Source organism: Bidens hawaiensis, unplaced genomic scaffold (assembly GCF_021521415.1).
Source record: "Bidens hawaiensis isolate Kalapana, Puna unplaced genomic scaffold, B.hawaiensis_p1.1 tig00049226_1, whole genome shotgun sequence".
NCBI lineage: Eukaryota > Viridiplantae > Streptophyta > Magnoliopsida > Asterales > Asteraceae > Bidens > Bidens hawaiensis.
The window spans coordinates 20,853-38,974 of record NW_027498818.1 but is presented as its reverse complement, the minus strand read 5'-3'; the positions used below and the strand labels follow the sequence as shown (position 1 = coordinate 38,974).

At 35.1% G+C, this 18,122-nt stretch overlaps 1 pseudogene across 1 annotated transcript; it reads right to left on the bottom strand.

The window, feature by feature from the left end:
- Nucleotides 1-2,858: 2,858 nt before the first annotated feature.
- Nucleotides 2,859-11,491, bottom strand: LOC143597895 (phosphoglucomutase, chloroplastic-like; annotated as a pseudogene). The gene is made up of 22 exons (XR_013147010.1): nucleotides 11,289-11,491; nucleotides 10,097-10,162; nucleotides 9,972-10,016; nucleotides 9,789-9,881; nucleotides 9,653-9,705; nucleotides 9,519-9,570; nucleotides 9,367-9,435; nucleotides 8,983-9,051; nucleotides 6,941-7,063; nucleotides 6,801-6,853; nucleotides 6,223-6,301; nucleotides 6,076-6,140; nucleotides 5,936-6,003; nucleotides 5,733-5,851; nucleotides 5,077-5,151; nucleotides 4,865-4,980; nucleotides 4,644-4,785; nucleotides 4,486-4,567; nucleotides 4,358-4,404; nucleotides 4,199-4,276; nucleotides 3,044-3,153; nucleotides 2,859-2,948 (listed from the first exon to the last, which is right to left on the bottom strand). The product of XR_013147010.1 is annotated as a phosphoglucomutase, chloroplastic-like (transcript).
- Between the last annotated feature and the right edge of the window lie 6,631 nt (nucleotides 11,492-18,122).

The following is an 18,122-nucleotide window of genomic DNA, read 5'->3' as shown; positions in this document are numbered from 1 at the left end:
GGATCTCACTTTATCCGCATAAAGATAGTTTACTTTCTCAACTACACCATTATGTTTTGGTGGGTAAAGCTTACTGTACAAATGGGGAACAAACAAATCCTCACTGATATCGGTTTTGGATTTTATACGATACAACTCGATCTAATCTAGTGGTTGTTACATCAAACTATTTGGGGAGAAACATGTTTATAGTATTTTTTGCCTAGCCGTTTGTTTTATCTTTTGATAATACAAGATAGTTACTCAACCTCGGCTAAACATCATTGTTATCATTATCGTTGTTGTCACGTCGATTACAAGCATTACTTGGGTGTGTGTCAACATGCACCATCATGAATGAATGATTGGCATAAACTCTAGAGAAAACTGATGACACAGACTTAAGAAACATCCAGAAAAAGGTTACCCTTATGCCCCTTTGTAAAGAGAAAATCACCAAAATGAAGATTGATTATTTCAACCAGTGAAATAACAACACATGCATGAAACCTTTGGACACAATATGGTCATGTACAATTGTTTTATTGATGAAAAAAGTCAAATCTTCATTTTGGTGATTTTGTTGGGGTCTAGCCTGTCCATTTTCATGATCTTTCACTAGATAATATGCATGTAGTTTATATCTAAAGAAGATATATAAGTTTTACAAGAGCCGTTAACCTTGAACAACAGTACTTGTGTTGAACAGTTTACTAATCAGTGACCTTCAATGACACTAAGGTTTTGTTTGTTTTTGCTATCTGCAAGAGGCTTATGTCTGCAGGCGCGCAGACATAAGCTTCTGAAGACTATTTTTTTTTTTAAATAAGATCTGCAAACTGCTTTTATGGTCTTAAAAAATAAGCTATTGTTTAACTTCTTCACATATTTTCATACTTCTTAACATCTTACCAACACCCAATGTCCAACACCACCACCACCCATCGTGCGCCACCACCACCACCGTCCACCACCACCACCCACCGTCCGCCACCACCACCGTCCATCACCACCACCACCCACCGTCTGCCACAACCACCGTCCACTACCACCACCCACCACCACCGTTCACCACCACCATCCACAGTCCGTCACCACCATCGTCCATCACCACCACCACCCACCGTCCGTCACCACCACTGTCCATCACCACCACCACCCACCGTCCACCACCACCACCACCTACCCGTCAGCCACAACCATCGTCCACTACCACCACCCCATCGTCCGCCATCACCATCGTCCACCACCACCCACCGTCCGCCATCACCACCGTCCACCACTGACCATCCGCCACCAACACCGTCCACCACCCACCACCATCACCGTCCACCACCACCACCCACCGTCCGCCACCAACTATTTTACCGGTCTACAGATGTTAAATGACTTATATCTACTGTAATATGTATTATATGTAACTAATTTTCAAATGCAGACGATACCCAGTTTATAAAATAAACAGTATTATATTTTCAGGTTGCAAACCTTCAAACCACATCTTCAGTTGCAGACATAAAATCAGATGAAATCAGATTGCAGACAGTTTTCGTCTTCAAAAGCAAACAACACCTAAGTCACTAATTAAGTTTTATTCTTTATAGGGAAAACTCACGGGCCTCACCAGTACTTTGCCAGATTGTCCAGTGGATGTGATGACAACATGAACGGGCCTCACCAATACTCTGCCAGATTGTCCAGTGGATGTGGTGACAACATAACCAGTGGTGCCGCTCACCAACACCATGCCCCTTAAATCGGGGCCACCCGGAAAGATCAGTTGTTGGGAATCTTAATTCCATACTTCACCGCTGGTGAAAGCTTTAAAGCCTTTTCTTTTAGGAAAAAGATAAACAAACTAACAAAAATTGTGAGTGTAGTGAATTGCAAAGAGGGAGAGGAAGATGGGGGATGGCTGTATGTTTAAAGCCTTTCTTTTTTTGGACGACCAACAAAGCCCAGCCACTCAGTACACCCATTAGCAAAAAGCCACCTCTCCCACAATCATAGACAGCACCGGTAACGTCAACCACCACCAATTTCAAGGGAAAACCATCGCCCCCCGAAGGCTCACTATGGTAAAATCCCTAGCTCGCACATGAAATTTTGTTATAAACCATACCTGAACCCACGACCTCCCAAAGATAAAGCCTAAAATTATTAGTTTAGGTTTCATTTTAATTAAATATTATTAAAAAAAACCTAGTATTGTTAGGGTTTGGATCAAATACAAATGAAATTAACGTGCTAAACGTGAGAATCAACTAGAGTAATTATAATTATATATACAAGTAGAGTAATTATGTAATTACATCATAGAGTAATTACGTAATTACTCTACTTGTATATATAATTACTCTACTTGATTCTCATGTTTAGCACGTTAATTTCATTTGTACATTAACCCTCCCCGTATTGTTATTTGATGTTATATTTTAGTTATATCAATATTATTAAAAACCTAATACAACTATTTGATGTTTATTTTGATTTTTTTTTTGCATATTATTAAAACCTAAAACTATTAATTATTTGAAAAATGAGAGAAGCAGGAAGTAGAGTATTTCCTTGATACGGTGGAGAGAATACAGTGTGACGACGTAACGAAAACATGGCAAAGAGTAGAGGGAAGCGAAATGAGTACACCCCTATAGCAGTCTAACCAGCATGGCTAGGTAAACGGCAGGAGCTTATTCTCATCGCTCGTCACGTAAACCTTCTATGGCACTAGCTAAAAATTATTAAATAGAAATTTACAATATGCATCGTCCTCGTTGTAGTCATAGTGTAGTATAACTAGATTCTTATTTATTGAATAAAAAGCTCAACAAAAAAATATATAAATAGGATAATAATGTATGAGGAAGTGCAAGGAAGAGTCTTTTTAACCTTGGAAGATCTGAACTTATGTGATTACTGTAGGCTTTTCCCTACCAGTGAAATCCTTCAACTTGGAGACAGTGCCAGATCTGACAACATGACAACATAAAGTAATGAACCAATAGGAGCAAGACAACACAACATAATCAAAGTAACTAGATATGAACAGACTATACAAAGTTACAAACCTATCAAGGGTTTCAGTGCCGCTTGGGCATCCAAGTCATGTTTTGAAACATCTGGTTCAAACTGTTCTATGTAGATTCTAACTGTTGCACCCGCCGATCCAGTCCCCTAGTTTATGATAAATTTACTAAATTATTTTTTTTGGCAAATAAAAAGGCATGAAGATGTGTAAAAAGAAATTAGTACGTTGGTTGGTAGGTCCATGTTCGTGTTCGTTCGTTTGACTTTATCTGAATAAACGAAAGAACACGGACACATTTTCTTGTTCATGTCCATTCGGTGAGAAAATGAGTGTGTTCTTGTTCATGTCCGTTTATGTTAATTCATTAATATCAAGGTTAACATAAATTGAGCAAACGTTCACAAACATAAATGAACGAGCAAAACATTTGTTCATGTTTTTGTTTGCTTAAATTTATGAACACAAATGTTTGTTCATGTTCATCAGTTTATAAAATAGAGAACATAAAAGAACAATCACGAATGAGGCTTGATCGTGTTTGTTCGTTTAACTTTAGCCAAACAAACGTGAACACATTTTCTTGTTCATGTTCGTTCATTTAGAAAATGAACTTGTCTGTTTTCGATTTCGTGTCCGTCTATACTCGGTCATTAATATCAAAACGAACGGTTCACGAACGTAAACGAGCTAACATAAGCGAACGTTCACAAACATAGATGAACGAACAAGACATGTGTTCATGTTTGTTCGTTTAAATTTACAAACACACTTTTCGTTCATGTTTGTTTGTTTAAATTAATGAACACAAATTTTTGTTCCTGTTCATTTGCTTATCAAAAAAAGAACACAAGTGAACAAGAACAAGAATGAGGCTTTGTTCATGTTCGTCCGTTCTAACTTCAGCCGATCAAACAAACAAACACGAACATATCGTCTAGTTCATGTTCGTTCATTGAAAAAATGAACGTTTTTGTGTTCATGTTTGTCTATAATCGTTCATTAATATCTAAACAAACAGTTCATCAACATAAATGAACGAACGAGACATGTGTTCATGTTTGTTCGTTTAAATCTAATGAACACAACCTTTTATTCATGCTCGATTGTTTATTAGAAAACAAACACAAACAAACTCCGGTTCACCGAACGTTCAGTTCGCGTACAAGCCTGGGTGGGTGGGTGGGTGCATACCGATAAACGGAATATGATTCTTGAACCGTCTGTGAAGACAAAGCGAACACCTTGTTTTGTAGCTACGCTCCCGTCTACCTAATATATTTCAAGATCTTTAAAAAAAATCAACTAGTGTGAATTTACAAAATTTTTAAATTTATAAAGACACCAACTTACTGGATCGGTATATTTGAAGTCATCAGCAAGTTGAAGAGTATAATCGCCTGTAATAGTATATCACTACTTAGATCAAACGCGAATTTCAAAATTTTACAAAAATGAGAAAATTAAAAAGTTAAATTAACCGTATTTGTCTCCTTGCTTGCTTTTAGAAATCAAGTCTCTAAGATAATCAATCATTTCATTAGCTCCTTCCGACTTGCATTCCTGGGCCCACCATTGAGAATGTCAGCATGTAACATGAAAACAAATGTTTTCCGAAATTAATAATAATGATGATTACTTCATAATCATATCTAGAGAAGTAGTTTCTGCCATAAGTAGCCCAGTGCTCTTCTACAATATCGGAAACCGAGACTAACTTCTCTCCTGGTTTCTTGTCTTTATTTCTGTATGCAATTATGGACAACCATGCTAACACAGCCCTGTAAATCGCAATATATAATACAATTTAATTAGCTTTAAAATAATTAATAAATGAGTTAAATTAAGTAAAACGCATACCATATACCATCCTTCTCACGAATGTGATCAGAACCCGTTCCAAAACTTTCTTCCCCACAAATTGATAAGGTTCCAGCATCCATTAAGTTTCCAAAGAATTTCCATCCAGTAGGAACCTGAAAACAGTAAAACCCGAATTTTTCTAAAAAATAATTAGTTGAAGTCACAAATATGTTTAAAATATATAAAAAGAAAATGAATATAGAAAGAACCTCAAAGAAAGGGAGATTCAGTTTCTCAGCTACACGATCAAGAGCACCACTTGTTGGCATAGATCGAGCTAAACCCTACATATATTACAGCTACGCATGTAAATGAACCAAACAAACACAAAGGGATCATGTTCATAAACAATCGGACACAAGCAATTAAACGAACGAAGTTTTCTTGTTCGTGCCCGTTCATTAAGAGAGTGAACGTGCTCATTTTCATTTATGTATGTTCGTTAACACTATAAATGAATGGTTCGCTAACGTAAGCAAACAAACATAACTGAACATAGATGATCGAACATAACTGAGCTAGAATCATTAAAAGTAAATGTGAACAAGTAAACAACAATGTGTTGGGCCTAAAAACTTACTAAAACTAGACTAAATTGTAATAGGCCTAAAAACTTAAATGAATATATTAGTGAATGAAGAATGAACACAAACAAATTTAAATGAACGTATGTTCACAAACATAAATGAACGAAAGAGACAGATGTTCATGTTTGTTCATTCAACTAAATGAACAAAATGTTCATTTCTTTATTAAATTCCCGTCGAACGGTTCACTGACCGTAAGATTCATTTACAGGCCTATATTACAGCTAAAAGTATTTAAAGAATCACATGAAGATCAATGAAACTGTAAAACCATTTACCTTTGGCCCACTTTTAAAATACGGAATAGATTCTTGTGCATTTGCTGCAATAATAGCAACAGAATCTGAAGGTGTCACAAAAAATTGTCTACCAAGAATCATATTTCTATCACCATCTCCTGAAAATATAATTTGAAATGAAAATTGTAGAATTAAGTCAACGAATACTGTTATTAATATAAGATTTATCACTGTAAGCTAACCGTCACTTGCAGCTCCAAAATCAGGCCCATTGTCACTATACATAATGTTGACCAAATCCTTTGCATATCTATAAAATAAAAAAGCTTACTTTCTAATATATATATAAAGTTCTAATGTCTTAAATATATAAATCCCTTACGTTAGATTAGGATCGGGATGACCATGACCAAAATCTTCTAGAGGCACTCCATTACATATTGAATCCTATGTTTACAATCTATAAGATACTGACTTTTATAATATATGCTATTACATAATTATATGATATTACACTTTTGTAACATACCGGACTAGCTCCAAGCTTATCTACAAAAATTGGACTTGCATAAGCACCTGTAACCGCATGCATTGCATCAAATGTGAGCCTGAAAAAATAAAAAATAAAAATCATCATCGTACTCAGTATATCCCACCAATAGCAATGCTATGGTAAGGTCTGAGGAGGGTAAGATGTAGACAGCCTTACCTCTATCCCATAGGGATAGAGAGGCTGCTTCCGGTGAGACCCCCGGCTCGATAGTAGTTTCGCATCAAGCCTTGGACATAAGGCACATAGCACTCAATCATCAGGGACACCGGCCGATTGGTGCATGTGCCCTTGTCTTTCGGCTATCAACGCCACCACATGATGCCTGATTAACCTTCCGCCACCTTTAACGTCATTTTCACGAGATTGGTAAAATAACGTCAAAATTAGTGCAATTTTACTTTTGCCCACCCGAGGGTTCACACATATATACTTTATATGCGCGCACCGCAAGCAGGGCGTAAAAAATAAAAAAATAAAAATAAACATTAAATTAAAAATATATGTATATAGAGTAAAAAATTTCACATGCTAGAGGATAACATTATTGTTTTAACCTGAAGTCTGGACGAGAAACTAGACTTCTGATTAGTGAAAAATCAAAGACCTCCTGCAAAAGCACAAAAGATAAATGAAGCAAAATTGAATGGTGAATATTGTATTTATTAAACTATTATAGTTAAAAAATTTTATTTACCTCCATTAGATTTAAATAATCAGAGACGGGGTCAACTATTTCCACACTGAAGTTTCCATATTGTGTAACGCCAACACTAGAAAGATCCACATCTGGAATATCAGCTAACTTTATCTCAGATATCTGCAGAGCAGGTATAGAAATTAATATCTAGTTGCGGAAGTATGAGAATTAAATTCTTTAAGAGCCAATGCAATACAAACTTAATATTATCATAATATTAAAAGTCCACGTGGTAAATTGAGCAGAAATGTAAGTATGGGCACAACAAACTGTTCAACGAAAATTTGTTTAGCAGAAACTTTTGTGACTGTTGAAAATCCAAGATAAGAAAGATATTCCAATCATAAATGTGCAATCAATTCTGATGTATGAATGATTATGGATATACATCTGCCGGTTATGGATATTGATATGAATTCAATATCAAAGGTACAAATTGGATATGCAGATCAATCCGCATGCTCACAACCCTAAATGTTAAACCAATTCTAAAGTAGTTGAGAATCATGCATGCAGCTCGAGTGTTTTAAAAGACCGCTATGGATATAAAATAAATCGATTTGGAATACCAACATCCTTGTTAGAGATGTGATATTCTGACACAATACAGACATAACACAAGATTTGTGGGTTTAGGATTAGCCAAACAGGTTCGGGTCAGGTTCTGGTTGATCCGCAAACACATTTAGCTGAACAGATCGTGTTGAGATCGCCCTCGTGGCTGCGTTTAACCTGCTTAATTGTATATAAATACATGTGTATTTTATGTCTTAACTTACACAGATTGGGTAATTTATGCCAAAATTTAAAAGAGAAATGAGTACTAGGTATTATAGTCTCAACGTAATAATTTTATTTTTGGTTGTGAAATGTAATTGTAGAGTATTAATATGCCAAAAAAACATTTCGAGTTAAAAGGGTAGTGTACGTGGCAACCCGCAAAAATTCATGTCGTGTTCAGGTTCACGTGTGTAGCACAGTTTTCAGTCTGTCTCGTGTACGACTAGTCGACTACGAGTACAACCCCTTACCCCTAGGCTCGGTTAGTATATCCAATGAGATAGAGTATGTATTTTGAAAACTTCTAAAACGTAGTGATACACCCACATAACATAGAGAAACACCAAAAGGGGGAAAACAAATTTGAGAAATTCATTCCATAAAAGAAATATAAGAGAACGAAGGGTTTAGAATTTGGAAAGCTTGCAAATTTCTCTTCCTATATTAATTTCTATCCTTGTCGTGCTTATTTTCTTAAGAACAAGCTTGGCTTAATTTTACCTGTCTTCTTATCACATTAGCCTAAGCTTCTTTTTTTTTGTTGGCCGTCACATAAAAGATTTTCCATTTTTTCTCGTCTAAAAAAGTGATTTTTTTTCTCATCCTACCAATCATTAGTTGTTCGTGTTCTCAGTCAAATTTCTCAATTTTGGGAGTTGGATTCGAAAAACTCTATTAAACCTCTTTCAAGAGAAGATTTGAGCAAATAAAGGCAAGAGAGTGACAACAATAGATGTGTGCACTGTTTGTTGATTATAATATGTGAGGCTTTAGGATTCATCTGGGCAATTTTTGTTTCATTAAATTATGGTTGAGATGTATCACTGAAAAATCCATATAATTGCATACAGGTATCATACCCCCCCCCCCCCTTTCTCTCTTCTTTTCTTTGCTAGGTTGACCAGAGTTAAATGTGCTTCTATAAAGTAAGAAATCAAACATCCTTTGGACAAAATGGAGTAAAAGATAAAAATTTTTACAGTTTGATTATCCTCATCCTCATATAATAAAGCAATGATATCAAAGTTGTCACGGATTTGTTTAAGATCATAATAACTCATATTCCAAAATTTGGATTTATCAAACTTAAAACAACCTTTCTCATCAATCCTAACAAACTTTCTTTTTTACCTAATGCCACAAAAAATTGTCCAATCTAGCACACTACGCCAAGCCATATACTACACAACTACATGCTTATACTCAAAAACACAAATCATAAACAAAATGAATACGTATAGAAGAAAGAGAGAACATACCGAAAGTGTGTTTCCATAAATCTTATCAGTGATGGACTCGGGAGCAGGTTGCCCACTGCTGTAATTGAACTGCATAAGTAACAACAATTTGTGTCAGAAAATACTTTTTTTGAACGGAGACTCACACACCCATCTATTTCCTACTCCCAAATTACAATTTACACCAAGCGAAATAATTTACCCCATGCCAGGATTTGAACCCTGGTCATCATCCCAAAAGTCAACAGCCTTTGTCAGAAAATACTTACTAATGAAGCTAGAACAATCAGTCATATTAAGTTTATATACCAAATTCAAACACCATATGAATGAAACCAATCAACCATGAACTTCAAAAGTGATGCCAACTGTATAAATATGAGGAATAAAACACTAAATATTCACCTTGATGCCCCAGTCATATTCAGGACCACCAGGATTATGACTTGCACTCATTATAAAACCACCATTTGCCTGCAAAATGCAATGGAACTTATGAATGTCGTTTAACTTCAGTTCCTATTATATAAAAACCATAACCATAAATGGAAACTTGCCTTTCTCTTCCTTATAATTGCAGATACAGCAGGTGTTGACAAAATACCTTCCCTTCAATGACAGTATTATAAGATCATGAATCATGATTCATCAACAATAAAACATAACTTTAATAAAGTATCAACAAACTCACTTGCCAACCAAAATTTTACCAACTCCATTCCCAGCTGCAATTTTGATAATCAACTACATATTTACAATCAGTTAATCAACTAGCAAATCAGGCATACTAATCAGCGATTCAGTTCATGAAGCATAATGTTAAATACCTGTGCAGCTTCTTTATTAAAATATCTACCATCACCTCCTAACACTAGCAACGCATCCTTATAATCCTCCGGCGGTAACGAATTAAACAACGCCTAATCACAAACACATAATCAATCACACTTAAATCACAAAACCCTAACAAATTGATCAGTTTCACCGGTTTAAGCCACATAAATTCAAACCTGAATCCAGTTTGCAAGATAATTCTCTTGCATAAACACTTTAACCTAACCAAAATCAACACGAAAACATCAATTCACATCGAATAATAACACAAAATCATAACAAAACGAAACAGAACACAAACCTTCTTCCAGAGACCACTCGTTCCGGTTTTCTGACCTTCAATCGGCTTCGTAGGAATCGTATTAACCTAATTACACAAAACACGTTCATAAACTCAAATCTGAGCACATTTTCACTACATTATATTTATAAATTGATTAAACTCAGGCCTAATTATTCGTACCTAATTACACATAAACGTTCATAAACTCAAATCTGAAGCACGTTTTCACTATATTATATTTATAAATTGATTAAATTCAAACCTAATTATCCGAACCTAATTATACAAAAAAAACGTTCATAAACTCAAATCTGAAGCACAGTTTCACTACATTATATTTATAAATTGATTAAATTCGAACCTAATTATCCGTACCTGATTACACATAAAACATTCATAAACTCAAATCTGGACACGTTTTCACTAATTAATATTTATAAATTGGTTAAATACGGACCTATTATCCATACCTGATTATACATAAAACGTTCATAAATTCAAAACTGAGCACGTTTTCACTACATAATGTTTATAAATCATAATTTAAAAAACCTAATTATCCGTACCTAATTAAACATAAAGCGTTCATAAACTCAAATCTGAGCACGTTTTCACTACATAATATTTATAAATTGATTAAATTCAGACCTAATTATACAAAAAAAACGTTCATAAATTCAAATCTGAGCACAGTTTCACTACATAAATGTATATAAAATCATAATTTCAAAAACCTAATTATCCATACCTAATAATACATAAAACGTTCATAAACTAAAATCTGAGCAGGTTTTCACAACATAATAATTATAAATTGATTAAATTCAGTCCTAATTATACAAAAAAACGTTCATAAATTCAAAACTGAGCACAGCTTCACTACATAATGTTTATAAATCATCAGTTCAAAAATTATCCGTACCTAATTATACATAAAACGTTCATAAATTCAAATCTGAAGCATAGCTGCACTACATAATATTTATAAATTCAGAGCTAATTATCCGTACCTAATTACACATAAAACGTTCATAAGCGCAAATCAGAAGCACAGTTTCACTACATAACGTTCATAATGTTAATAAATTACAATTTCAAAAACCTGATTATACAAAAAAAAACGTTCATAAATTCAAAACTGAGCACAGTTTCACTACATGATGTTACTAAATCATAATTTCAAAAGCCTAATTATCCGTACGGACCGTACCTTCAGATCCTGAGACTCGGTGAACGTCGTAGACGAAGAAGCTCTAATCGATGTCAATTCCGGTCGGATTACGGAGCGCAATCGTGTGGAGAAGAGTGACGGCAACGACGGAGAGATGAGAATGAATTGGCGGTTGAACCGGCGGTAGTGAGGCGGTGGAGAGAGAGGAGAGAGGCGGTTGCTCCGGCGGCCGTGTGCGCCATTGGTCCGGTGGAGTGAGTGGAGTGGAGTGAAGTGTTTTGGATTTGAAAATGGGATGCCTGCCACATGTTCGACGAAAAGCTTATCGGGTGTTGACGTGAGGTTACATGGCGGGATGTGATAGGTGGAATGGGTTTGCTGGCGCCGAGATCACGGTTCGGTAATTGGACTGGACTGGACTGGGCTGGGCTGTTCACGTGGGAAGCATGCGTGTCATCAAAGAGTATGTCTTTTGAGGAGATCACGCTTTCCTGGACCTAAAGATAACGGAATGAGTTGACTCAGCTGGTGGTGGTCTTTTGCTATTTGGTCACCTGGTACGGAATGCCTAGGCATTTTATATTTGTTGGTTGTTCAAAAAAAATTATGATTCGCTACGTAGGTGTAGCGGCTAGAGAAAGTCAATCTTAGCCGTCACTTTTTACTTTTTAGACGCTGAAATTGATAAAAAGTCAGTGAAACCCACCTTCTGACTGACCATTGCTCGACACGTGTCCCTGACAGGCTAGATTTAGCTTACAAATCTAGCTTTTTAGCCAACCTAAAGTAGGCTAAAAAGAAAGGACGCCGGCTTGACTCATTTTAGCCTATATGCAAATGGCTAATAAATTGGAGTTGTAAGCTAAATTTAGCTTGTTTGGGACATGTGTCGAGTAATGGTTGATCAGAACGTGGGTTCCTCTGACTTTTCATAAATTTCAGTTCCAAAAAGTATCGGCAAGGATTGGCTTTGTTATCCGCTTGTCCCTCGTGCAAAGAATTACAGTTTAAAAGCGCGCAAATCCTTCCATTACAAAAAATCCTGATTAGCCCTGTGTTTGGTCCACGTAGAACATGAACTCATTATATCAATATATCTTCAATAATTCTATTAGGATGTGGTTTTTTTTTTTTTTGAAATGCTATCATTTCTTGGCTTCCAAGTACACCAACAAGCCATCAGAATAACCACATGCGTCATCTTTCTCCTTCTTGTATTTCAATTACTCACCGTTGTGTGTAATCTTCACATCCTTGAACGAGAAAGTATAGCTTTGAGAAATTCTACACCAATGACTCATTGCGTGTCAAATAATGGCAACCAACCCAGTAGGCATAGCCTTCCTCCAACAGATAAATTTTTGCGCCCTAACACATCGGTGGTAATAATATGCCCCGTTTCCGCTCTCTAAGCAAAAACATTCATTTTTAGGGGGACACATTTGTTCCACTGAATCTCTTGATCGCCTGAAACTAAAGATGTTAACCGACCGGTTGCCTACACTACCAAGCCATGTCCAAGAATCGAAATACAATCAAGATTTCCTTTTGTTCCACCAAAACTAGCATTTCCCTTTTCTGAAACCAACAAAACCCACCATTTCGAGTACTTGTATTATTAATCCTAACCTCAATCATGCAACGTTTATTTTTTTTTTTTCTTTTCAAACTTAAATGTTATGGAAGTTTTGTAGATAGAGATATTTCATTAATCCATAGATCCAACCGAAACAGGATACTTTTGGCATTCTCGAGTTTGTCTATACACCAAATTTGCTACTAAAACGATTTCGGCATTCATCTCATAAGTAAATACATTCGTACTAGCCTAACTATCATCTTAATAACATAAAAAAAATACTAACCTATTTTAATAAATACTCCCAAAAGAGAAAGCTATTGTCACATGATAAGTGTCGGGAGCTATAGTCACATGATAAGTGTTCATGTGTAACACTTTAGTCTTATGGCATAGGCAATATGTCACAACTGTCACCACATTAGTGTGCACAATGCATATAATCCAACAAATTTTCACTTGTGCAGGATAGAAACATTCAACAAACTTTTACTTGTGCAGGATTAAAACATTAATAGATAATTTTACATGTGCTTAAGGAACAAGACACTTAAGCAACAATTCATAAAATAATTTTATAAAATTAATAGTTCAGTTTTATTATGTAAATTTATGATGATAAAAGAATTACGTAACAATGGAGAATGAATCTATAAGAAGTTTTTATTAAATAACTTTCATTATGGCAAAAGATATTACAAACGATGCAACTAGGTCGTCTAGATAGCAAACGCTAAAACAACATTCCTGAAACATGTGCTTGTTAATCAAGGAATGAGAACATAAAAAACATTATAGCAAGTTTGGAATTTAGAGTGATGGAAGGAAGAAATCAAGCCACTCTTTATTCATTAAGTATGCAAAATAAAATACTAGACTTCATGTGATTATACTATTAGAGCATATAGAGTGGACTCGTGGAGCAGAAAAGGAATTCCGAACGGGAACCCCATCCCCCTGGGTTCTCCCCGATATTTTTCCACGAAATCTAGGTTGTATAAGCCGGTTTATCTCAGTTCTATTTTGAGTGATTTTTGGGCTTTTGGAAGAAATTGAGGAATGTGGGACGACACCGTGATGTCTAGGGAAAAATAGAAAGAAAAAAGAGCAAACGTGACGTAACATGCTAGATAAAATGATAAAAAATGGGATAATTTGGGAGGACTCCTATGCTTTTATTAACAAAACAACCATTATGCAACTTACTATTTAATTAACATTGGTCTATTTTTTTTAGGTGTAACAAATATTCATTCATTAAGGAGTATAACGTTTACATCAAACATCAAAATAGAAGACAAACGGACATCAAACTGCATCGATAGCCTAACCTTAGTCCTAACTTTTCATCCGTGAAAATCCATAAATGAACAAGACTATAATCAAATCTTGTTGCCATCTTCATATGATTTTTTCCTTCATGTCTCTTATCAATGTATTCATTGAATCTCCTTCTAAAATTATCAAATTTACACATCAGTACATATATAGTACTAGTATGACAGGTAAGAAAAAAGTTCTACCCACCTGGCTATTGACAAAAACAGATATTAAAAGTTAAAAGTAGGAGTAAACATAGTTAATTATCCAATTTTTAACAACTTTAACTAACAAACAACACACACTTAGCGTGACTAGATATCATAAAAAGTAAGACATCTATTTTATATAAAATAACAAACACAATAACATTTTGGATACATGCTAATTAACTATCATAGAAGACAGGATGCATGTTATTCCACATCACTCGTTAATACTAATTAGAAATATTAACATACTACTAAAAAACATGCTAATATGTTTCAATAAAAGCATGTATAATTAACCACTTTAACCATAAACAACAATAATAAAACTTGTTAAAAAATATGTTGATGTGTTCGCTCGTTCAATAAAATTTTGTACACTCAACTCACATCCAGCTGGTAAACCTCCATAAGCTCCACTGCGTACCACTGACAACCTATTCAGATTATAACGTTCGATTTGCTTAACCCCCCAATAAGGTTCGAAAATGAATAAGACCACTTTAGGGTCAAGTAAATGCATGGATCCACACCCCTACGCACGATTATGTCATGCATGGATGTGTAGTGTAAAAAACAAAATGACGAATTCAGGTGGCTAGGGTTAGCGGACCCTTGACTCGAACCCTTGTTCTGCCTCTCATGAACACGTATGGTGACATGCCTTTTTCTACCTCTTTAAAATGGTTATACGACACAACGATAACAAAATAATTACATGTGAAGACATGCCAAAATATGATTTAAAACAATAAAACAACGTTTTTTGAAAACTACAAAGCAATTAGCATTAAAGTATCAAACAAAAAATAGGGTTAAAAACTATAAAAAAAATTAACCTCAAAAGTATCAAACAAAATTAGATTTAATATAATAGCTATAATTATTATTTGAGACCATCCAAAAGTCATGCCATCTTTAAGGTCGGTTCTCACCATGGTGCCTTCCATAGCAAATTCCATTGCCCTTTTTGGCTTCTAGTGTTTACATGTATTTAATATAGAATTTTTGTACTATTATTTCAAGTATTTGTTTGTCTCGTGTCATATTTGTTTACTACTTTTTTTCTTTTTTAATGGATTTTTAATAGATGGTATGTTGTCTCAAAACTCTTTTCAAAACTAGTATTTTGATGGATAGTTGTCTCTCAAGTTACAGAAAACCTAGCTAGTGATAATTCACGACGACGCTCTAGTTTTAGACAAAAATAAGTTTAAAGTATACAAAGATATTATAATAGTTTTATGTCGCTTTTCGACTTTTCAATATAAAGTTTTATGTGTGTGTAAATTGAAAATATGTATGTATGTATGTGTGTGAAATAACTAAATTGACTTTTTAAAAAACGATGTCATCTATTGGTAAGCATTTCGTTTATACCCACCCTCTCATGAAACATTGTTATTTCAAGCTTTCATTTGTTGCGGGAAACTTAGTTGGGTCATGTATATCAAGTCATACAAACTAACAAACAAACCACTTAGGTTAATGGGATATCGATCTCCCTTTTGCCCTACAAAAGGATCGACACATCTACTAACTAGCTAACTAGACCCATGAAAAAGGGGAACAACCTTTTAACCCTTTCCGTCCTTCTTGAAAGATGGAAGTTAGCTGATCTCTTCTGATCTAAGTTTCAATTGTGGCAGCGACAATCAAGGTTTGGTACCCTCATAGTGAAATCAAGAACACCCTGACTAAACACACCGACGAAGATGAAGCGCAACCGTTTTGGGATGAACAATTACGGTTCTTACTTCTTAGACTAGAACACAGACAGAGATGATTTTTAGACTTAAAAAGACAACAATACCCCTCACATGGAGGGTTAGTAGGTTACAACTTACATGACTGTGAGATAACAGAATAATTAAAAACGAAAAATGTTAAAAAAAATGATATATTGATGACCCAAAACACTATCAAGAAAATATGATATGATTTAGTCAAACACGTGATATGATGATGACTCAAAACATTATAAAGAAAAGAAAAATCAAACATGTGATATGATTTAAAGCTATTTCTTGCAATGGGACTAAACATGAAAAGACGTATCTTGACAACCAACAAGTATTTTTACCTTTTGTTTTTGACACTTTTGATTTCCTCGCGTCCGAAGCTGTGGAGTTACTTAGCTGAATTCAACGGCTAATGTTATGACTTAGCCGAGGGTGCACACCAAAACAATGACATAGATTATTTTTTATACTTGAAAAGACAGTAATACCCCTCACATGAAGGTTACAACTTACATGACTATGAGATAACGGAAGCGCTAAGATCTCAAAAAAAAAAAAAAAAAAAATATCTAACATCAAAACATGTGATATGACTTATGAGTTGGGTTCTCCCATGGAGCCTCGAGTTCGAATCCCACTTGTGTCACTTTCAGGTGGATACTGTCAATAAAGGATTTAAGCCAGACCTTGTGTAACGGTTGTTAGTTCGAACCCTAAGCCCACCCGGGTTTTCATCCCACCACGTGTTACATCAGAGAGCTCTACTCTTATGATGGCACAACGATTGTTAAGTGGCAGTCGGCGGTATGGTTTCTCGGGGGAACACCCAAACCAAACTACAAAGCCAGCATAAACCCGGTTAAGACAACATAGTCCAGCCAGAGTGAGATAAATACAAGAAAGTCGCCGTTATAAAAATAAAATAAAAAAAATTATGAGTAATTAGCTAATATATATAAATTGAAAGTTTGGTGCTGCTAGCACCTTATTGGTCCACGTGGCGGACCGACATTAAACAAAGTTTTTTTTTTTGTATATTTTCTTTTGTTTCATAGTTTTGGTATCGTAATAAACGCAATTGAAACAAATTAAATTTGTGTCGACTTAGTGTCACAAATCCCGAGACCAACAACGCTAAGGTTTTAACGACTCACGCCGCGACTCCCGAGTTTTACTGACCCTTTTGTTTTAATTATGGTACCTTAAGTTGGTACTGACCAAATTCGTGTCAACACATCGTCGTAACGCTTGGATTTTACCAAGGCACATGCTTCAATGCTGGGATTTTGTTAGCTGCTCCGCCGGGTAGAAAACTAATTTAAAAATAATAATAAAAGAGAAAAACAAGGGGTGTATGTATTATATGTATGTATGCAAGCAAGCGTGCGATCTATGTGCTCGTAGTCTCCGTAATACAACTGAAATCTAGAGGAAAAATCGAATCAAGCGAGTCAATCTAAGACCACCACCATCATCATCTTTGACACATTTCCATTTCAATATTATTACCCGCAGACATTTTCTCTTCATTTTCACACTTACAATTACAAACCCTCTTCTTCTCCACTATTTTGGTACATATTATTATTATTATTCTTCAAATCAAGATCAAGATCATATTCATTACCCTTAACTGTAATTACCCAATTCATTAATTTCAATATTACTCTGTTTTCAGGTACTCACACCCACATGGCCGACACACCCACTTCAGGTTATGTACTGTTTGCCTTTTTGTTTCATCATTTATTGGTCTTTTCTATTTGGGTGTCTTTTGTTTCTGGATCAGATCTGTTCTTGATTGCGTGTGTGAGTGTATGATCTAATTTCTTGGTTAAAACTGAACACACATTCTGTTTCATTCATGCTGATTGAAATTAGTTATGGATAGGTGATTGTTAATGGTTGTTTTTTGTTGTGAATTCAGTTAACAGCTTGTGTAATTCTTGTTATGATTTGGATTGGTTTCGGCTTTTTAGTAATTTTTTCAAGAAAATAATTTGTTTAACTAAGTAGATCGGTA